At 37.5% G+C, this 23545-nt stretch overlaps 1 protein-coding gene across 22 annotated transcripts in view; it reads right to left on the bottom strand.

Moving 5' to 3' along the window:
- EIF4G3 (eukaryotic translation initiation factor 4 gamma 3) overlaps positions 1 to 23545 on the bottom strand; it is a 356271-nt gene that overhangs the window by 261106 nt on the left and 71620 nt on the right. For 18 of the 22 annotated variants that reach the window (XM_060410690.1, XM_042244658.2, XM_060410702.1 and 15 more), the window contains one exon: positions 6686 to 6761. The gene's annotated coding sequence lies outside the window, so the exon portion shown is untranslated. Of the gene's footprint in view, positions 1 to 6685; positions 6762 to 23545 lie in introns of those variants that run through there. The other 4 variants (XM_060410693.1, XM_060410705.1, XM_060410712.1 and 1 more) reach the window with 1 other exon arrangement.

Below are 23545 nucleotides of genomic sequence, written 5' to 3'. Positions count from 1 at the left end.
TAGATCTGATAGAGAGCCTGATGAACTACGCGGAAGGAGGTTCATGACACTGTATAGGAGACAGGAATCAAGACCATCCCCAAGAAAAAGAAATGAAGAAAAGCAAAATGGCTGTCTGAGGAGGCCTTACAAATAGCTGTGAAAAGAAGAGAAGTGAAAAGCAAAGGAGAATAGGAAAGATATACCCATTTGAAAGTAGAGTTCCAAAGAACAGCAAGAATAGATAAGAAAGCCTTCCTCAGCGATCAATGCAAAGAAATAGAGGAAAACAAAATAAATGGAATATAAACTATAAAATTATTGAACCACTGTTGTGCACCTGAAGCTAATATAATGTTGTAAATCAACTATACTTCAATTAAAAAGAGTGTTTAAGATGAAAAAAAAATAGAAATAGAGGAAAACAACAGAATGGGAAAGACTAGAGAGCTCCTCAAGAAAATCAGAGATACCAAGGAACATTTTATGCAAAGACGGGCTCGATAAAGGATAGAAATGGTAGGGACCTAACAGAAGTAGAGAATATTAAGAAGAGGTGGCAAGAATACACATAATAACTGTACAAAAAAGATCTTCACGACCCAGATAATCACGATGGTATGATCACTAGCCAGACATCCTGGACTGTGAAGTCAAGTGGGCCTTAGAAAGCATCACTATGAATAAAGCTAGTGGAGGTGATGGAATTCCAGTTGAGCTCTTTCAAATCCTGAAAGATGATGCTGTGAAAGTGCTGCACTCAATATGCCAGCATATTTGGAAAACTCAGCAGTGGCCACAGGACTGGAAAAGATCAGTTTTCATTCCAATCCCAAAGAAAGGTAACGCCAAAGAATGCTCAAACTACCGCACAATTGCACTCATCTCACAGGCTAGTAAAGTAATGCTCAAAATTCTCCAAGCCAGGCTTCAGCAATATGTGAACTGTGAACTTCCAGATGTTCAAGCTGGTTTTAGAAAAGGCAGAGGAACCAGAGATCAAATTGCCAACATCCACTGGACCACCGAAAAAGCAAGAGAATTACAGAAAAACATCTATTTCTGCTTTATTGACTATGCCAAAGCTTTTGACTGTGTGGATCACAATAAACTGTGGAAAATTCTGAAAGAGATGGGAATACAGACCACCTGACCTGCCTCTTGAGAAGCCTATATGCAGGTCAGGAAGCAACAGTTAGAACTGGACATGGAACAACAGACTGGTTCCAAACAGGAAAAGGGGTACGTCAAGGCTGTATATTGTCACCCTGCTTATTTAACTTCTATGCAGAGTACATCATAAGAAACGCTGGGCTGGAAGAAGCATAAGCTGGAATGAAGATTGCCGGGGGAAATATCAATAACCTCAGATATGCAGATGACACCACCCTTATGGCAGAAAGTGAAGAGGAACTAAAGAGCCTGTTGGTGAAGGTGAAAGAGGAGATTGAAAAAGTTGGCTTCAAGCTCAACATTCAGAAAGCAAAGATCATGGCATCCGGTCCCACCACTTCATAACAAATAGATGGGGGAACAGTGGAAACAGTGGCTGACTTTATTTTTCTGGGCTCCCAAAATCACTGCAGATGGTGATTGCAGCCATGAAATTAAAAGACGCTTACTCCTTGGAAGGAAAGTTATAACCAACCGACAGCATATTAAAAAGCAGAGATATTACTTTGCCAACAAAGGTCCATCTAGCCAAGGCTGTGGTTTTTCCAGTGGTCATGTATGGATGTGAGAGTTGGACTATAAAGAAAACTGAGCGTCGAAGCATTGATGCTTTTGAACTGTGGTGTTGGAGAAGACTCTTGAGAGTCCCTTGGACTGAAAGGAGCTCCAACCAGTCCATCCGAAAGGAGATCGGTCCTGGGTGTTTATTGGTAGGACTGATGTTGAAGCTGATACTCAAAAAAAAAACAGCAACAAAAAAAGAAGCTGAAACTCCAATACTTTGGCAACCTCATGCGAAGAGCTGACTCATTTGAAAAGACCCTGATGCTGGGAAAGATTGAGGGCAGGAAGAGAAGGGGATGACAGAGGATGAGATGACTGGATGGCATCACTGACTCAATGGACATGGGTTTGGGTGGACTCTGGAACTCAGGGAGGCCTGGCATGCTGCGGTTCACAGGGTCGCAAAGAGTCAGACATTACTGAGCGACTGAACTGAACTGAACTAAACTAAGCATCAGAGAGAGATTGGTTCCTTGACCACCCTTCCACAGATAGCGAAATTTGGGAAGCTCAAGTTTCTTACATCAAATGGCTTTGTATTTGCATACACATCCTCTCCTATCCTTTAAATCATCTCTAGATTACACTAATACCTAAAACAATGCAAATGCTATGTAGATATGCGGCCAGCAAATGGATATTCAAGTTTTGCTTTTTGGAACTCTTTGAAATCTTTTTTTTCCCCCCAAATATTTCTGATCCATGGTTGGCTGAATCCAAGGATGAAGAACCCTTGGATATGCAGATATAAGCCAAAAAATATACAATATAGTAAAACTTCACAATTTGTTCTTAGGAAGCATGCCAATAAGACAGTTATTAATGAATATATTTCAAACTAGCTCATGCCTCTTTAGTTTTATCCTTTCCTCTCTACCAAAGTACATACTGATCTTACTAGCATTTAAAAATACTGGCTTTTTTGTTCTTTTGTTCATATGATCCATCACCCTAATGTAATTACGACTAATGAGGAATAATGACATAAGCATCCCTCTCATCCTTGATAAATGTTTCAAGGAGAAATTCAGAAAAGCCAGATGATAATAAAATAGTAAGCAGGCCAAAGTGTAAAACTGAAGGCATTATAGGAGGCTTACTTTTGATGCCTCTCTGAATATCAGCAGACAATTTAACCCAAAATGGCTGACATATGCCATACAGCCTCCCTATCAGACATAAAAGAGTGAAATCTCTGGCTGTATCATTTTTAAAGGCTATCCCGGTATCTTTTACCTTTCAAGGAATTTTACCAACTCAATTAAAGTGACATATGGGCACCATATGCTGAGCTAGGAGGAGGTGAATTGAAGGTTAGCTTTATTTTATGACATAGGAATGATCCTAATGGACCAAGACAATATAGGACTAAAGACCAATACATAATCTTGGGGTGGAGAAAAGGGGAGACTACGCAGCTGGTCAACTACCCTCCTGCTCACTGTTAATGGGTACAACGCTGCAAGAGTGAGGAAGCGATCTGAATCACTAAAAATGGAAAAACGGATCAAAAAGTAGACATCATATTTTAAGGTAGCTTTGTACTCTCTAAAAGTCTTTGTCCTTTGAGAATATGCATTTCATATAACTGACATATCAACTTTTTAAGTTAACTGAAGGACCATATATATGATAGTACCTTTTAATACCAGATGTCAAATCTGATCTAACTGAAAAATAAATTCAAAAACTTTAATGCAAAGCAATTCATGTCAACTGTGCGACAGGTACTGTGTCACAGGATTTTGATTATCTCCTCTCTAAAGGACTACATTTACAATGTCACGTGTCCTCACTTATGTACCATGGCTACACTTTAACCCAGTAACTGCGTTTCTAGAAAGTTATTCTACAACAGTAATGCCAAATCCAGAAAAGGGTTAAAATTCAATAAATTACTCACGATAAGAAAAAGTGGAAACAACCTAGTGCTTATTAACTCCTCACATAAACAACGTTCACATGTATTCATTTTCTCAACAAAGGCCCCGTTTCTCACCCAGCGTTCATTCCTGTAACTAGTATCATGCTCATCCACTCAGCTGCTCAGGTGCTGATTTCTGACATCCTCCTTTACTCTTCTTTCTCTCACTTCCCACATCCAAGCTCTCATCACATCCTCACTCTACTTTCAAAATATACAGCTAACAGCACTACTCATCTCTTTCACTGCCGACTTACAGCAAGCCACCATTATTTGCCTGTATTACAATTAAGCTCCTAAGTGATCTTCACGCTTCCCCCTCACAGCCACAGCCACCTAGCCTCATCAGTCTACCCTCAATATAAAAGACAAAGTTACATTTAAAAATAAAAAGTCAGTTCCTCTGCTCTTAAATTTCCAATGGCTTTCTCTCATATCTACATTAAACTCCGCAGTCTCTGCCCTGGTCTGTACCCTAACACAGTCTAACATTCCAGACGCCATCTCTGCACCTCGGCACTGCTGTTTCTTCTACCAGAGATGCACTTTTCCTAAAATCTGCAATCGCACACCCTCATTTCTTAAGTTTCTACTTAAATGCCATGGTTTTCAGATAAAAATTCCCTAGGAGCCCTAACTAAAGTAGGATGTCCAGCCATTCCCTACCCCTTTAGCTTGCCTCGTTTGCCTAAAGGCATTTATTACCACCCAATAGGATATCTCACACACATACACACATACATACATGTAACTATTTTCTATCTCACAAAAAAATAGGCTCCCTAAGAACTGCAGGTTTAGTCTGCTCACTATTATACTCCCAATGCCTACAACAGTGTCTGACACACATTAAAAGCTTAAAAATTAATCTGTCAAACCTTGATTGAATGTTAAATTCTTAAAACAAAACAACATACAACCATTTATTATTTAAGACATGTTTCAAACAGCATAGGAAAACCTAACCTTACAACATAAAGTGACAAATGAGAATAAAATACCTTATACAGAGCCTACAACAGAGAAAAAGGAAAATATACCAAAAATTGCTTAGAGTAGATGCCTCTAGAAAGTGAGTCAAGATTACTAGAAAATTACATTTTCTTCTTTTTCCTAAATAAGTTAATGTTGAAGGAATCCCTTCAAAATTAGAAATAATTATATGTTAAAGAGTTATGCCTGATAAAATTCTACAGCCTTTAAGCTCAGAACTTTTTTTTTTGGCCGCACTGTGCAGTATCTTGGATTTTAGTTCCCCAACCAGGGACAGAACTCATGTTCCCTATAATGGAAGTGTGTAGTCTTAACCATGGATCAGCAGGGAGATTCCCTAAGCTCAAGACTACAAACAAACAAACAAACAACTCTGCCCTGGAGGAAGTTGTGCCAGAGAAAAAATTAAAGATTATTTTTTAACATAAGTTGAAGGTTCCCAATTAGTAGAGTGAGCAGATAGTTCATCATCCAAACAGAGTCCATTTTAGGAGCTGTGCAGGGTTCAAAAAATAATTAACAGGTAGTTCAGCTGATTTATACAAGTGTAAACTGAGACCCGTTTTGAGCAAACCAGAAAAACAATTACCTTACTCATTACCCACATAACAAAGTTCTCTCTCTTTAGGATGACTTTAAAACCTTTAAAACCCACTTTCTTCATCTCTACTTCTGCTACAAAACCAAACACACATCCCACACATGACTGACTACTTAACATTCCACTAACCATGCCTCTAATTCCTAACTTCCTAGAAGGCCTTTTCTTCCCTTTTCTGTCAAGAAGGTCCTATATCTTCTGGCTTACTGCCTCTTCCTCAACGAAGCATGTAATAGCATGTTCATATCTCTAACTTTGGTCACCTGATGCGAAGAACTGACTCACTGTGAAAAGACTCGGATGCTGGGAAGAATTGAAGGCAGGAGGAGAAGGGGAAGACACAGGATGAGATGGTTAGATGGCATCACCAACTTGATGAACATGAGTTTGAGCAAGCTCCAGGAGTTGGTGACAGACAGGGAAGCCTGGTGTGCTACAGTCCATGGGGTTGCAAAGAGTTGGACACGACTGAGCAACTGAAGTGAACTGATATCTCTAACTAAGGTTCTTAACCAAAGTCTTATGAATGGTCTGATGAACACCCGTGAAGTTCTGAAATTATTTGCAAACACTGGGTATATGCTCTTTTCTTAGGAGAATGCACTGCGACCATTTTCAGATTCTAAAAGTAATTTATAAGCAAACAGGATAAGAATTATTGCTTTATTGTATCAGTTGGATTACAATTATTTATTCTCTCACTACATTATGAAGCACCCTATCCTAGAAATAAATGGTTTGATGAAATAAAACATTAGAAAGGTATGTCCAAGAATTCCCTGGCGGTCCAGTGGTTCAGACTCCACATATTCACTGCTAAGGGCTTGGGTTCAATCCCTGATTAGGAAAAAAAAAACCCCACAAGCAGTGCAGCACAGACAAAAAATAAAAAAAATCCACAATTCTCTCCTAAATTCCTTTAGACTTACTGTAAGATCCCTGAATTCCACTTCTAATTTTATTATATTCAACCTCTTTCAAATTTCCAGTCATGTATGAACTTAAATCATTTAACATAAATATTTAAATTCCCTTCCATTAAAACCACTGCTTTCTAAACTTTCTGCATTTTTACATGCAAAGATTGAAAAAAAGTAAAATTAAAAATTTAAGGCAAAAAACTAAAATTTATTAAAATTGAAGGGAAAATAGTAAAAAAAAAAAAATTAAAACTCAGTATCCTAGAAGAACCACAATATTTATGAAAGGCAGAAAAGGGAGAACAAACACAGATGCATGAGTCAATCTACCTTAACAGAATGCTTCTTTCAATGTCTACTTCTTACAGTAAGATGACAGGGATCACATTACATTATATGCATCTAATTCTATTTGAGATTTTATTGAACTTTTTAAACGCATATCATGTACCAATTTAACACTGTTTATTAGAGCAAAGGTTCATGTGCAAAAAACACACACCATCCAACAGCCCTGAGGTAGGTACTCACCGCGCTGTACACTGCCGAGACAGCAGGAGCAAAGATTCGATCCTCGAGGGGCTGCTGCACAGGTCCTCTAGGAATTCTAGAAGAGCGAGTTAAGGATAAGAGAACTCAAAAACGAACTGAGCAGTAAGAGCAACTACGACCACAAAATCCCATCACCAACCCAAGCTTTGTCATCCAATTACTGGGGCTATCCGCTTACTTCTCCAGAGAAACTGGAAAACAAAGTATTTCAAATTTCCTAGTGTGATTAGATCAATCTCTCCAAAAGGGAGTCCCATGATAACCATTCCATGGTAACTCAAAACAAATAAAAATCATACAACAAGCCTCCTAACTTTAGGCCCACAATGAGGCTCTACCACCTTTACTTCTTGGAGAAAAAGACTAAGGAAGTATAAGCAGGATATTCAGGAAGATAAGACTAATTCATCAACGTGGAAATTACTGACAAAGACCAAGTCTGTTTCAACTACACAGGAATGGCAAATACAACTGCTTCCTTGTGTTTCTATTTTAAAAGCTACTACTTTTCCCATCTCTACCCACCAACTCTTCATTTTTAAAAAAGGCTCTCCACCACAATTTAGTTTAAAATATTTCAACATGTTGTCAGGATATTCTTCAAAAGAGTGTCATTTTATCCAGCTTCAAAACTGAAAGATGTGAGCTCTTCTCGCTGGTAAGGCAGCATTCCACCTCTTTAAGAATGGCAACCGAGAGAGTGGCACCAAAAGACTGACAAGCAGCTCTCTCTGGATGACAGGATCACAAACCCGTATTATGTGCCTTTCCTACAGTAAAAATAAGTTACTTTTATAATTTAAATGTATTTTAAAAGACTACAAATGTAATAAACCCAAAATGAGACAGCATCCTTTCTTCAACAAATCAATTCTCACATCATGTGCCTTTTTAGTTCAGTGAAACAGGAAGACAAAGTGACAGCTGCAAATAGTAACTGTGCAAGAATGACTTCAAGTTGCGGAGCCCTTAAAGAATCATTAGAAGTAAAATTCTTTATATCTAAGTTGCAACAGTTTACCCAGGTGAGAGAGGGAAAACCAAACAAAAAAACCCAATGCTTTAGTCATTCAATGTTAAGAACATTGTTACCAGTTTTTAGATAGTTCTTTAAACTTAGCAACCTCAGACAACAGCTGGATACCATGCCATCCTCCCCTACACACAAAGAACTGATCTAAAATGCTGCACTGAGCAATAACAAAGGAAAACCATTTATAAAGGAACTGCTTCATCCAAAGAAACTATATATATATATTTATATGTAAACTATATATTTATAGGTTATATATATATAAACTATATATATATTTAAACTATATATATATATTTATGTTAGAAAACATAACCCTAACAAGTTTCAGCGCTTAAGTCCTTTCTATTAGCTTGTCAATTCTTTCAGAATGAAGACTATTCCTAGCTGAAATAAAACTTACTTTGAATTATGGTTCTGCACTGTGGTCATATGAATGGTAGAAAACATAAAACCTTTCTTCTGCAAAGCCAACTACTATTTTTTCAAGCTAGGGTCAACTGTCACTATGTGGGAATAAGTTCTAAGTGAGTTATCAGCAGTAGGCCCCAAGGGCTGAACCATACCTTTTCATCTTACAAGGAAAGGTTAAGGCTCGGGATTTCTGTTGGTCACTTCACTGGCTAACAATATTACTGTAATTACCAGTCTTGTAAACAGACAATCATATATTTGGTCAATGTTCCAGTAACAAACATTCTTTTCCCTTGGTCACAAAGAGTACTCACTTATTTCCCTCTGAAAACTACCAACAGAATTTTATAGATTAATATTAAGTTTATCACCAGTTCCCATCAAGCTCCGTATCTCCAGCATGCATCACTGAATGCTTCCCTGCCTTCCGGCTCACTATTACAAGCAAACAGCTCATCACAGTACTATTTAAATTCTAATTCAAACAATGCGCAGTGTGCAATACGCATGTGCAATGCTCCAGAACACAGTTTTTATTTCTCAAATCTCGTGCCTGAAATAAGAGTACTACACCCACTTGACATTTCTGTGATTCAAATTGCTATGATTTATATTATGTCCTTAGGAAATACAAGCATAATCATTAGCAAGACTGGACAGCGGATATGTAATAACTGAACTAACAAGACTTAAGCAGAAATATAATTGCAAAAAAGTCTTAATTCCCCATTTTCTTTCTAATAAATTAACAAGATAAATTTCAGAAACAAAACTTGAAGCTTAAAGAGTATTAAAACATGATAGAATTTAAATTGATTACTATAGTACTCACTACATAACTCTCCACACTAAATGTCAATTAGGCAGATAAAAAATTCTCAGAGACCAAATTTCATCAGGGAAATCCAAGGATCTATGAGATTACATAATGATCTGAACATTTCCTACTGTACCATGAAGGAAGGAGGGGGAACTATAATTATTTTTAGCACAAATGTTTACTAACATTTCAAGGATAATGAACTCCACCAGGATGAGCTTCTAAATCTACAGTAATCATACCTGAAACTGGGTTTGACTCAAAGTCAGAACCTCCTCAAAAGGTAGATTTTGACAAATCAGAAAACAAGCAGCTGAAAGTCAATAGAAATATTCCTCCAGTGTGCTGAAATACTAACAGTGCATTTACAATTCCCAGGTGAATGTTCCTAAACTCTGCCCCACAACACTATAAGAAAAGCTGCTATCCCAATGCACAGCGTAAGCAATATTCTTAAAGTAACAGCCTCAAGTTAACACTGCCTCATTACGAAAGAAAACAAGGGTACAAATTCCTTTGCACAAACACTGCTTTAGAGAAGACACAGGCAACTAATTTCAACAGATACAAATAAACGAAAAGATCTTTTTTGCATTCTCAGTTAACCCTTAAGGCAAAATAGTTATGTTAGTTGATTTATGCTTTCTTTACTTTCTCAATTCTACCTACTTTTGATAATGAAAAGGATAACTTCTATAACATACAAGAATAAGGGCAAAATTTCTAAACTATACTGTATTTCACAAGATACCATACACGATTTCTCAAAACATTGTTTCAAATACAGCTGGCTTTGGAAATTTCCCTTTAATATTAGTTCTGACCCACAAGGTACATGTCTTTCAAAAATTAAAGAAATCCAATTTAAATAAACCAGCATATTTTGAAAACAACCCTAACAAAAGAAAACTAAACCTAGCTTTAAAAAGTAAATGCACTCAAGTGAATAAACACACCATCCACATAATTTTTAATTCTAAAAAAATCCTGTGTCACTGTTTATGATACAGAAAACGATCCAGATTAGTTCAGAATGTTTTAAAAATAACTTAAGAATATACAAAATTATTTGAGTTTTTCAGATCTGTCACATATAGAAACTGATTAACCATCTCCTCCTGGGACAACTAGATAGACAAAGGCAAAAAATAAACAAATAACTGGATGCTCACTTCACAAAATACACAAAACTTAACTCCAAATTGGATCAAAAACCTAAATGTAGAGCTAGAAGTATAAACTTTTTAAAAGTTTATAAGGGAATAAATAAGGGAATAAATCTACATGACTACGTATGTGGCAACAAATTGCATAGGTATGACAGACACCAAAAGAACAGCAACCAAAAAAAAAAAAAAAAAAACCACCCAGATAAATTGTACTTCAACAGAAATAAAACTTTTGTACTTCAAAAGATACCATCAAGAAAGTGAAATGACAACCCACAGAATCGGAAAAACATTTGCAAAGAATATGTGTGATGAGAGACTTTTATCCAGATAGTATAAAGAATTCTTATAACTCAACAACAAAAACACAACCCAACTTTTTAAGTGGGCAAAAGATCGGAACAGACATTTCTTCAAAGAAGATATACAAATAACTAAAAGCTACATGAACAGATGCTCAGTGTCACCAGGGAAATGCAAATCAAAAACCACGATCAAATACCATTTTATACCCACTGGGAAGGTTATAGTAAAAGAGCCTGTGTGGGCAAGAACATGGAGAAACTGGAACCCATATACACTGCTGGTGATAATACGAGATAATACAGCCACCATGGAAAACCACCTGACAGTTCCTCAGAAGCTTAAACATTAAGTTGCATTACGACCCACCAACTCCACTCAAGTGAGTAGCATATACATAGCATAGTATGTCCTGGAAAAACTCGTGCATAAATATTTATACATATATATGCAGTATTATTTATAATAGCCAAAGGTGGTAACAAATCAACTGTCCATCAACTGATGAATAGAGTATACACAAAATGCAGTATATCGTGGAATTTAATTTGGCAATAAAAAGAAATGAAATACAAATTGACTCCTAAACAATGTGGGGGTTACAGATGTCTCCCTGCCAGCACAGTCAGAACCCCATTTATAACTTTACAGCTGGCCCTCCACATCCCCAGCTCCATTCTCAGATGCAGTCGGCCAAGGACTGTGGAGCAGTTTATCAACGATGGGCCCAGGGACTTGAAATCCATGTTATTCAAGGAGCAACTGTACTAACTGTTCATGTTACAACACGGATGAACCTTGCAATCAGCCAAGTGAAGGAAGTCAATCACCACACACTGCCTCTTATATAATTTTCATTAAATGTTCAGAATCAGCTATAAAGACCAAAAGGCTAGCGACTGCTTGGGACTAGGAGCAATGGAGGGATATGAATTGAGGTATGAACTGAGGGAGTCAAGACGTGTAAGTTTCTTTCCAAGGCGATGAAATGCTCTAAAATTGACTGTGGTAGTGGTTGCATATATCTGAATGCACAAAAAACCACTGCACTGTACACATCAAATGACTGAATTTTATGAAATGCATATTTTATCACAGTAACGTTTAAAAAATATTAATCCTTTCCTATGCTGGAAAAAGCATCATAAAAGATAAGGGTGAGAGCTGTACCACTAGAGACAGTAGGAAAGTAAGAGAAGCAAATTCCAGAATGAAGCCTTTGGCTGACAACAGCAGAGCATCCTCAGATAATTTCTATTTCCCTAAACAGTATCAAAGACAGAGCCTCTCAAATCCAAGCATGAAACTATGCTATAAGAAAAGATTAAAATAGATTAATATGAATTAGAATTTGCCGTTCTCAAGTACAGGAACAAAACATGCAAAATATCCCAAAAAGAACATCTTGAATGACCCAAACTGGCAACTACAGAAATCTGAGGCCACAACTTTAGCAACTGTGGTATGGACAAAAGCAAACCAGAAACTATATTCTCAAACCTAAACAATATGGACATATCTACTCCTACTTTAACTGAGGAATCTATGACAGAATATGATTTTAAAAAAAAGATACCAAGGCTGAGTGCTGAAGAACTGATGCTTTTCAACTGTGGTGTTGGAGAAGACTCTTGAGAGTCCCTTGGACTGCAAGGAGATCCAACCAGTCCATCCTAAAGGAGATCAGTCCTGGGTGTTCATTGGAAGGACTGATGCTAAAGCTGAAACTCCAATACTTTGGCCACCTGATGCGAAGAGCTGACTTATTAGAAAAGACCCTGATGCTGGGAGGGATTGGGGGCAGGAGGAGAAGGGGACGACAGAGGATGAGATGGTTGGATGGCATCACCGACTCCATGGACAAGAGCTTGAGCAAGCTCTGGGAGATGGTGAAAGACAGGGAGACCTGGCGTGCTGCAGTCCATGGGATGCCAAAGAGTCGGACACAACTGAGCGACTGAACAACAACCAATGTTTTAATACAAATTTTGCTTCAAAGCCGTTTATATTTTGCCACTAAAAGTGCACTGAAATAAAACTAGCAATTTCAATATTTTTTTCAATTCAGTTTACTGTTAAGCTATTATTAATAATTCAGGTCCAAAATCCCTCACTGTAACTCGGAATTTTTCCACTGTTAGAGAGTCAATGCAGTGGTGAGCTATTCCTTATAGTATATAACATCCTCAGCAAGGTCTTAGGCAGCACTTTTTAATCAAACACATTAATACTTCTACTACAAAATATACGAATATTCAATTTTCTGTATTTCTGTCCAGAGTTTTTGCCAATTTCAGGAAAAAATCAGTTTCCCTAAGCTGTTTTGATATTAGATTGAAAGCCTATACATTCTTTCCCATTGTGTTTTAGATTTAAAAATTGCTGGAAATCATCATTTTAATATTAACAACCGGAACCATTACATTGCGTTTAAAAAAAAAAAAAATACAGAAACATTAGTCTACAAGTGCTTAGCCAGAAATGCTCTTGTTCTGACTCTGGTTTTCTACCTCAGAACACAACCCACCACATAAAACAAATTGATTTCCTGACAGTCACATTTAAATTTACCCAGAAACATACTCTACTTAGGATTTTTGTTCATTTTCTTTATATACAAAAAAAGACCAATACTGCCCCCCAAAAATGGCTGTTGACCATGTTGTTAATATTTGATAATTCTGTTTTTAGTTTTTTTGAAGAACCTCCATACTGTTTAGCATAGTGGCTAGACCAACTTACATTCCCACCTGTTGAAAGTGAAAATCACTCAGTCGTGTCCAACTCTTTGCAACCCCATGGACGTCCATGGCATTCTCTAGGCCAGAATACTGGAGTGGATAGCCTTTCCCTTCTCCAGGGGATCTTCCAACCCAGGGATCGAACCCAGGTCTCCCACACTGCAGGCAGATTCTTTACCAGATGAGCCACAAGGGAAGCCCAAGACTACTGGAGTGGGTAGCCTATCCCTGCTCCAGCAGATCTTCCCAATCCAGGAACTGAACTGGGGTCTCCTGCACTCCAAGTGGATTCTTTACCAGCTGAGTGCTCAGAGAAGCCCTTCCCGCCTGTTGGAGGGTTCCAAAAAGGAAACAATTGCTGATATAACAACACAAAGGAATCTCAAATACTAATTAAGTGAAAGAAGCTAGACTCAAAAGGGCTATGCATCCATTTACAAACACTCTGGCAAAAGCAAATCTATAGGGGCTACTAGGATCTCGGGAAGAGTTCATCTTCAAAGAGACAACACTATATGATCCAGCAATTGCACTCTTGCACATATATTCAGACAAAAAAATATGCACTCCTATCTTCACAGCAGCACTATTTACACATAAGTAAACTAAATGTCCATTTACAGATGAACTGGATAAAGATATGGTATGTGTATACACACACACACACACACACACACAGGAAACCTATTCAGTCATAAAAAAAAAACCAAAATAATGCCACCGCAGCAACATGGATGCAACTAGAGATTATTATATCAAGTGAAGTAAGTCAGAAAGAGAAACACATATATCATATTACTTTATGTGGAATCTAAAATATTACATAAATGAACTTACCTACAAAACAGAAATAGATTCACAGATAGAGAGAAGAGACTTATGGTTGCCAGGGGCAGAGGTGAGGGATGGACTGGGAGTCTGAGATTAGCAGATGCAAACTATAATATATAGAATGGACAAAAAAGGTCCTACTGTATAGCACAGGGAACCATATTCAACATCCTATAATAAATGAAAATGGAAAGAATATATATAACCGAATCACTTTGCTGTATAGCAGAAACTAATACAACACTGTAAATCAACTATTCTGTAACAAAATTAAAAAAAAAAAAAAAAGAGGCTACTGAAGGAATGTAGCTGGGTGATGGATTTTTTCATTTTCAGTATGGCGGGGCTGCAAAACTCTGCATTTGTCAGAATTCATAAAACTAAATGAGCTTCTCCAGAGGTTAAGCAATAGAGTCACTAAATGACTCAGCAATTTTGCTCCTACATATACATGTAAGAGAAATAAAAAGGTGTGCACACAAAACTGATACATGAACGTTCCTATCAGCAGTATTTACAACAGCCAGAAAGCAGAAACAATGTTTCCATCAACTGATGGATGATGGACAAAACTGAGGCCTATTCAGACAATGAATTTTATCTGGCAATTAAAAGAAAGGGAAATCCTGATACATACCACAACAGGATGAACCTTGAAAACAAAATGCTAAGTGAAAAAAAGTACACAAAATGCTAAGTAGTCACAAAGTATAAAGAAAATGACTGGTGGATGCTCAGGCTGGAGAGGACTCCTGGAAACGGGGGAAGGAGGGATGCTTGTAAAGCACATGCTTCTTTTTGAAGTAATCTGAAATTAGGTTATAAGGCCACGGTGATAGCGAAACTACGAAAATATACTAAAGTCAAGAAACTGTACATTTTAAATGGGTGACTTTTATTGTATGTGAATATCTCAAGAAAGTTGTTATTTAATTCTTAAACAAGTATTTAAAATATTAAAACTCCATGATGGGGCAAGCACTTTGTTTTGTCTACCACTCTATTCACAGACACTAGAATACTGCAATCGAGTCATAAACTCAAAATGCTTCATCATCATGATCTAGTCCATTCGACATTTTTTTTTTAACATTGTGCTTTTTTTTTTTTTTTTTTTGGCCATGCAACACAGCTTATAGGATCTTAGTTCGAACCAGGGATTGAACTCTGCCCCGTAGTGAAGGCTCCAAGTCCTAACCACTGGACCACCAGGGAATTCCTTAGTCCGCCAGACTTAAAAGAAGTATGGCTCATCCTAAAAATCTACATAGCAAAGAGAAATTTAATGCAACAGTAACAATAATAAACCGACTTCCCTGGTGCTCAGCTGGTCAACAATCCACCTGCAATGTGGGAGACCTTCATTGGGATCCCTGGGTTGGGAAGATCCCCTGGAAAAGGGAAAGGCTACCCACTCCAGTACTCTGGCCTGGAGAATTCCAGGCCATGGGGTCACATACTATACAGTCCATGGGGTCACAAAGAGTCAGACACGACTGAGCGACTTTCACTTTCACTTTTTGGGCTTCTCCGGTGGCTCAGATGGTAAAGAATCCACTTGCAGTGCAGAAGACCTGAGGGTTCAATACCTGGATTGGGAAGATCCCCTGGAGAAGGGAACTGGCTACCTACTCGAGTATTCTGGCCTGGAGAATTCCATGGACAGAGGAGCCTGGTAGGCTACAGTCCATGGGGTCGCAAAGAGTCAGACACGACTGAGTGATTAAAAGAAAAAAGTAAAGCAGCTACCCCCACAGAAAAATAAGTAGCTTCTTTTGTGCAATGAACTGAATGTATTTCAATGGCAGGATCTTATACTATTCTGAACCTTGCCCAATAACCATGCAATATGGAAATCTGCTCAGCCAGCTTCTTGACAACTCCTGACAAACTTCTCTCTCCAGTTAACAGCTGGGAAAGATCCTTCTCTACCCACACAGAACAAACCCAAGCCACAGCACAGTTACTTAAACCAGTGGATCAATACTGCTTGTCAATACACCAAAGGGGAGATTATAGTACCTTGAAATGAGTCAAAGTATGTGTGTACACCAGAAAAACAATAACAAAGAAATCCACATTTAACAGAAGAAATGACTTCACAAAATAAAGAATCAACAATGAGAACCACATCAAATTATCCTTGGCAGGTCCTTAGTGCTCTAAGGACCTAACATCAAATGCAGAGATTTAATAACTGAGTACACTCTACTCCACAGGAAAACTCTATGTTAATAGAGCACCGCTGATATTAATAAATCTTTTTGTCTATTCCAGGCAAAACACTCACTTCCTTTTAACCGCTTGTAGAGAGGCAGATGTGGTGTAATCCTGTCAGAGTAAAGTCGAAGGGAGACAATTATTTATTACCAGTGCAACCATGCCTTGTATAAGCTTTCTTTCTTTACTTCAAAACTAAGCTTATTAATACATTCACCCTGTCTGTAATAAATATTCTCCACCTGTGTTTTCTTTCCATCTGAAATTGTCACAGTCATGTCTGATTCGTTCTGCACATAACTGTAAGTAATCAATCATTTGAATATAAACACAATACATCTGTACCTATTTAATTTCATCATACAGATTCCAATTTAATTTCATTTTGAAATCTAATCTGACAGTCAATTTTTTCATCGTAATTTAAATCACTGGTGGAAAATTACTAAGCAGGTCAGAATTAAAGAAAGAGCACTGTGATACTCCAGAAACCCCTTCTTGGCCAGAGGCAATGGAGAAAGACCCCTTGTGAGTCAGAGAGTACTAGCAGAATTCCAAAGAAGCAAACTGGAGGGAGAGATCTCTAATTTTCTGTATAAACTTATAGAAGTCCCAGGCTCACCCTCAGAGTTGTACATAAATGTGACAGATAAAAAGCAGCATTTTAAAAGCTCTGAAAACAAATCAAGATTAAAACCACCCCCCAAAGAGAGACAAACTTGAGTCCTGAGCCTAACCAAGTTAATTGTCTATTAAAAAAAAAGTTTAATCTCAATTCTCCATGGATTGTAAAGGACCCAAAATCTACAAAACACAAATTTTTATATGTTCAGGATACAATCTGAAATTACTTAATATATAAATACAGTAAAATGTAACCAATTATCAAGAACATTAAATCAAATCTAACAGGGTTGACTGCCTAGAAAAATACTCCACAAATGATTCAGATTTTATAACACTTAACATTTAGTGTCTAGGACACAATCCAAAATTATCTGACATACAAAGAACCAAGCAAATTTAACCAATTCTTAGAAGACAATTAATACATGCCAATCTTGAAAAGACTCCAATGTTAGAATTACCAAGCACAGAACATAAAAGCAATTATTTTAACTATGCTCCAAGAGGTAAAGGTAGACCCATCTGAAGTGAAGGGAGAGACAGAAATCAGCAGCAGGTTGATACAAATTATAAAAAAGAACCAAGTGAAAATTTTGGACCTGAATGATACAATATCTTTTAAAAAAATCATCAGGTGGTATCAGTAACAGAACAGAGATGACAGAAGAGTCAGTTAATCAGAAAATAAATCAACAAAAGAAATAAAGAATTAATTAATAAAAATAACAAGGAGATAAAGGAGGCAAAGGTGAAAAACTACATATGGAAGTTTACCATGATAAATTAGAAGTTGTTAATGTAACCCATGGGCCAGCAAACTTTTTCCTAGGAGCCAAATAGTAAATATTTTGTATACATGGTATCTGTATGAGCCTGAGGGATGTATGCTCTCGGTACTGCTCACCTACACTGCTGCAATGCAAAAGAAGCTACAAATAACAGGTAACGTGAATGGCTCTGGTGTGTCCCAATAAAGCTCATTTACAAAAACAGGCAGGAGATTAGTGGATCATAGGTTGCCTACCCTTAATTTAATCTAATAAAAGAGCTTTCCCCAATACTTTGTACAAGACTATCCGTTTTAAGATAATAAATGCTCAGTAATGTAATATCTGGTAATATAAACCTTAAGTTTCCAAACATTAATTAAATTCATCCGTGATGAAGATGGAAGAAGAGTTATGGCACTATGTTAATAGACAGATGCTAGTGAGATTCTTGAAATTATCATTAGCAAAACAATGGCATTATCTGAAAAACTTAAAAGTGTATATGGTCTAAACTCAGACTAGTCTTTAATAACTAAAACAAATTCTGATATGTCAATAGTCACCTATAATAGTGAGATTCTTGAAATTATCAGCAAAACAATATTATCTGAAAAACTTAAGAGTGTATATGGTTTAAAGTCAGACTAGTTTTTAATAACTAAAACAAATTCTGATATGTCAATAGTTACCTATAATTGCTATTTCTGTAACAATTACAGTGAATCCTTAACTAATTTTATTCCATAATCTCAATTTGTAGTAGCAATAATAACAACAACAAAAGGGAAAACAAATGAAATGTCAGAAGAAAAAATAATTTTAACATATTCACCCATATTAAAAGAAAAAGACATACTTCATTTCAATTCTCTTTCCTATCTAAACCACCTTCAACAGTACTAAAAATTAATATTAAAGTCAACTATCTCACACTGTGCTTTTCATTCTGAATTTACTGTTCTAAAGAAAAAATATTTGCATGTATTTCTTAAAAATCTGTATTTATAAAAACACACTCCCTATAGTAAACTGCCTCACTAATGCTCTTTCCAACGCTACTTTATTTTTCCTGTTTTAAGAGGACTGTAGAAAATTATACAGAATTGTCAAGGATACACTGACGGTCATTCACTTTACCTGGAGCAGGAGGAGTGAACAGTGACTAAAGGACTACCTAACAGTAGGGAAAAGGTGAAAGAGAAGAGGAAAGAAGAATGAAGAAGTAAGACCCATCTCCCATTTTTTCAAGTGACCAAAATCCTACTTTCCTGCCTAAGAGCAAACTCACCACAGAATTTCCTAATGCGCTGTGCTTTAGAGGCCCTGCAGTCAGACAACCTTGGGTTCCATTCCTAGCTTTAGCCCTTAGTACACTGTGTAGGCATAGTTAATATCCAAACAGCAGCACTCTCAATTATAAAATGTAACAGTAAAACATTCATAAATTACTCTGAGGATTAACTAAATCAGTACAGGATATACTCTCTGCACAATGCCTGCCTGGTATTTTACATTCAATCCCTGTTAATTCCCTATTCTAGCTCCCAAATTATAAGCAATATGATACAAATGGTCTGAAAAGTGGCATTAGAAGGACAAATGCAAGAAGCTGGCTTTTAAGCAGCTAGTCACCGCAATCATTCACTTTCAACAAATATTTTTTGAGTAGCTACAAAGTAGTAAATGGTGCTTACATTTATGGGGGTAGATGGACAGAAAGTCAGTGAACAAACCAGATAATTTAAATGGTGAAAATGGTACACAATAAAAAGAATAATATGACAAGTGAGTAACAGAAGAGATAACATCTAAATTGAGATCTGAAGGATCCAAATTATACATTCTACAAAAAGCAAGGGAAAGAGCATTGCAGGAAGAGAGCATCGTATGCAAAGGCCAGCGGAGGAAAAGGGCTGTGCTCAAATATCATGAAACTAGACGGAGGTGGGGAAGAGACTAAGAGTCTGGGATTAGCAAATGCAAACTATTACAGATACAGAATGGATAAACAAGACCCTACCACACAGCACAGGATATATTCAGTATCCTGCACTGAAGCACAACGGAGAAGCGTGAGAGCACACAAATACATGCATGACTGAATCCCCGATGCACAGCAGAAGTGAACACCACACTGTACATCAACTGTACTTCAACAGATCTCTTCAAAAATGATACTGAGACTAGAGTGAAGGGAGTGTGTAGGAAATGGTAACCACAGTTTGGAAGCTCAAGCAAGAGCTACATCATTTCAACTTGAGTAGGGCCTATTAATGGCTTCCCTGGTGGTGCAGCTGATAAAGAACCTGCCTGCCAATGCAGGAGACGCAAGAGAGGTAGCTTTTGATCCCTGGGTCAGGAAGATGCCCTGGAGGAAGAAATGGCAACCCGCTCCAGTATTCTTGCCTTAAAAATCCCATGGACAAAGGAGCCTGGCAGGCTTCAGTCCAGGGTTGCAAAGAGTCAGACAGAACTGAGGGAGTGTATGCGCACACACGCACACGGCTTGTTCAACAATGTGAACTCTAAGATTAACAGGCGACAATGGCAGAGCTTAAACAGAGGAAGGGCAAACATGAACAGTATTTCTTGAAGACCATTCTACTGATGAAAAAATGAAATAAGAAGACTAGTTAGGAGACTGTAGCAGTTGTCTAGATAAGAGATTGTGGCCTAGAAGAGAGTAGGATAGTAGACATAAATGAAGAGAAGGCCAAGTTTAAATAGTAAAAGCAACAGGGTTTGCTACTGCATAAGAGTAGAGGGACAAAGGAAAATAACAATCGGAGAATGGTTTACAGATGTTCTACCTTCAGCAGGTAGGAAGACAGCTATACTACTTAACGAAACTGAGAAGGATCAGGTTAAGTGGAGGCGAAAAGGAAATCAAGAGGTCTGAAATGTCAATTGGAAATCCAAGAGGAGATGTAAATATACCAATCGAATACATGCATTTTCAAATCAGGCTAAAAATTTGACCTAAAGATACAGAAATTTGAAAGTCATCAACATGAAAATAGTAGTTAGACCCAAGAGAAAGGCACAAAGGACCATAGCCATGAGGGTGAGACAATGGAAGAATCAGCAAAGGACCCTGCCAAGGCAGGAGGAAAGCCACCAGATTCAGAACCCCAGGAGTACCCCATTATTCATGGAAGTGCAATGAACACTGCATCCATAACACTCTTAACTGTTGACATGCCAGGACCAATTTGTCAGCCCTCCAGGAAGTCTTGAGAATCAAGTTTTAGACTACATGGGATGCTACACTCTAGCCAACACATTGCTAAAGTAGTCTCAGCATTCAAAAAATAATGTTATGAATAAATGGAAACTATCTCCTAGAACTGAAATAAAACATTTAAGGCATTTAATGCTATTTGGCAAACAATGAACCACAACAACCATCAGCTATCATGGCAGGTATTTTAAAAACTCTCTTATTTTGAAAACGTCTTAGTGTTTACAGTCACGAGTCTCATTGACTAATGGGGGAAATCAACAGTCTTTTACTAGCAAAACTTGTATCTAAAGTCTACCATCCACTTGAAATTTTTTGAGTAAATCCTATTTTCCTCTAAAAAAAAAAAAAAGATCTGATAAACAATGGCAATATAAAATAGCAACCACCACCACTTAGAAAATAATTCTCCTTTCCCTACAGTCATTCTTAATAATATCTTAATAATAATGGAAACATCTGTAATCAATTCACCTACTTGCAAATGCACAGCTAACAAGAACTGCAAAGTATTCTGCAGCTCTGTCTCACCTGACTTCAGAGTCACCCCGGAGGGTCCCCGAGCGACACATGATGGACAAATAAAAATTACACACCAACTTTCAATCACAAAGCCAAAACATGGATTATCTTTAGATTTTGGCTAAAATAATGCCAACAAGAATACAAACTTTAACACCATTATAATTTACTTTCCATATTCAACAAAAACATCTTGACAAAGGAACTTCTCCGGCCATCCCATGGTTAAAACCCTCACTGCTTCCACTCCAGGGGACACAGGCTCCATCCTGACTGGGCACTGAGATCGCAGCAGGTCCTGCGGTGCTGGAGGGCAGGGGGGGATGTCCTGGCAGAGAAAAAAATCCTATAAACTCACAACTCTAAACATATCTCCTTAGGATATCAGACCCATAAGAAGTCACCATTGTTTTATTTGGTGACTCCAAGGTGTGGCGTTAACTACAGGTAATATTTTTCCTTTCTTTCTTAAAACAGTCAGGGGCATTTCAACGTAAAATTCTTAAAAGATTTTATGTTCTTATGTAGAATGCACATAGCCAAGATGACTGCCTTTCATAAATTCCAGTCCAAAGTAATTATTACACATCCAGTGTCACATATTTAAATTTACTAGTCTTTAGAAAAAATTTTCTCTAAACCAATCATGTTCTTCGAAGATGACTGATTTTTAAAAGTAATTTTGAGCATGCAACCAGCACCACCCCACCACCACCAGTGTACTACTGTATATAAACATCCCCATTACTCCCTCCTGTTACTCCATTTCCAATGGTTACAGCCCCACACAAATTCTATTCTTACGAGTAACATCTGCAAAGATGCATATAATTATTCTATCAAAAGTCAATGTTACATAAAAGTCAATGTTACATATTAATAAATTCTACTGTATTAAGCAATTTTTTAATTCAAGAAAAAAATTACACTGGTTAAAATGGGTCAGAGAATTCTCTGGTGGTCCAGTGGTTAGGAGTTGACACTTTCACTGCCTTGGCCTTGGGGTTCAATTCCTGGTTGGGGAACTAAGATCCTGCTAACCGTGCGGCACAACCAAAAAATCAAATACATAAAACAGTAAACTGGGAAGATCTATACTGCCTCTACTACGGTGCAGCAGCAGTCTAACTATTAACTAGTGTGCAGTCTGACTGCTACTACTCAACTGTAGCCTATGAATTCCTTCACTTTCCTCTACACGGCTTCAGTAATTTTCCTAGAAGCCATCCTCAGTCTCCCCTTTCCGCAAGCCATGGCCAGCACTTCAAATCAGATCTTCCCTTTCTAGCTGCACTAGCTGCCTAGGTCTCCTGAGGAGAGTCTTCCTCTTCAATTTATACAGAAAGGGATCACATCAACGCTCCTGGACAATACTGTGGTTCATCAAAGAACAGTCAAGGGCTCCCCAATTTTTTTTTTAAACTCCAAATCCTGTAATTTGATTACCACAACAATTTGGGAGCTGTCCTATATAATTTTTATTTCCCATGCCCTAAAATAAAACCTCTCCTAAGGAACAAATGCTAGGCTCTTTCCTGTTTGATCCTGCAACTGCCAAAACCTGGAATGTCTTCCCTTCTTTCCTCCACTAATCTAAATCCATTTAACTCCAAACTATCATCCATTCAACTCCAAACTATTACCTGGATTAAATTCCACGCTTCCTGGCTTTGTATAGTAAGAGGTCCTACATTGCTATCTTTCACTTAGCTTCAGTTACCCTTATTATTTGTAAAAGGAGGTAAGAAATAATACCTCACAGAATTACTGTAAGGATTAAATAAATAACCCTTATAAAGAATTGAGTACATAGTAGGTATTTCATAAATGATACCTTCTGTGAGAGACTACTTCTCTTTCTTATTATTCCTTATGCTAACATCGTTTCTCCACCTAGACAAAAGACTTTTTTATAAGACTTCCTCATTGTATAATTCGCACAGCAAATTAGTCCCAAAGCTAATTAGAATCCAATGGGGTTTGCTTCTCTTCCTCTCTTGATAAAGGCTTTTCGGGTAGGGATTACCCTGCCATAATACGTCTCGGTCCAAATAACCAAAACGATCACTTTCTCATATGAAGAATGGATAAAAGGATATGGCACTCAAGTCGGTCCAAGCAGATCCCAAAAGAATACAGTATTACTTC

This window comes from Ovis aries, chromosome 2 (genome assembly GCF_016772045.2).
Source record: "Ovis aries strain OAR_USU_Benz2616 breed Rambouillet chromosome 2, ARS-UI_Ramb_v3.0, whole genome shotgun sequence".
NCBI lineage: Eukaryota > Metazoa > Chordata > Mammalia > Artiodactyla > Bovidae > Ovis > Ovis aries.
The sequence above is the reverse complement of the archived record's forward strand: the minus strand, read 5'-3'. Positions and strand labels throughout refer to the sequence as shown.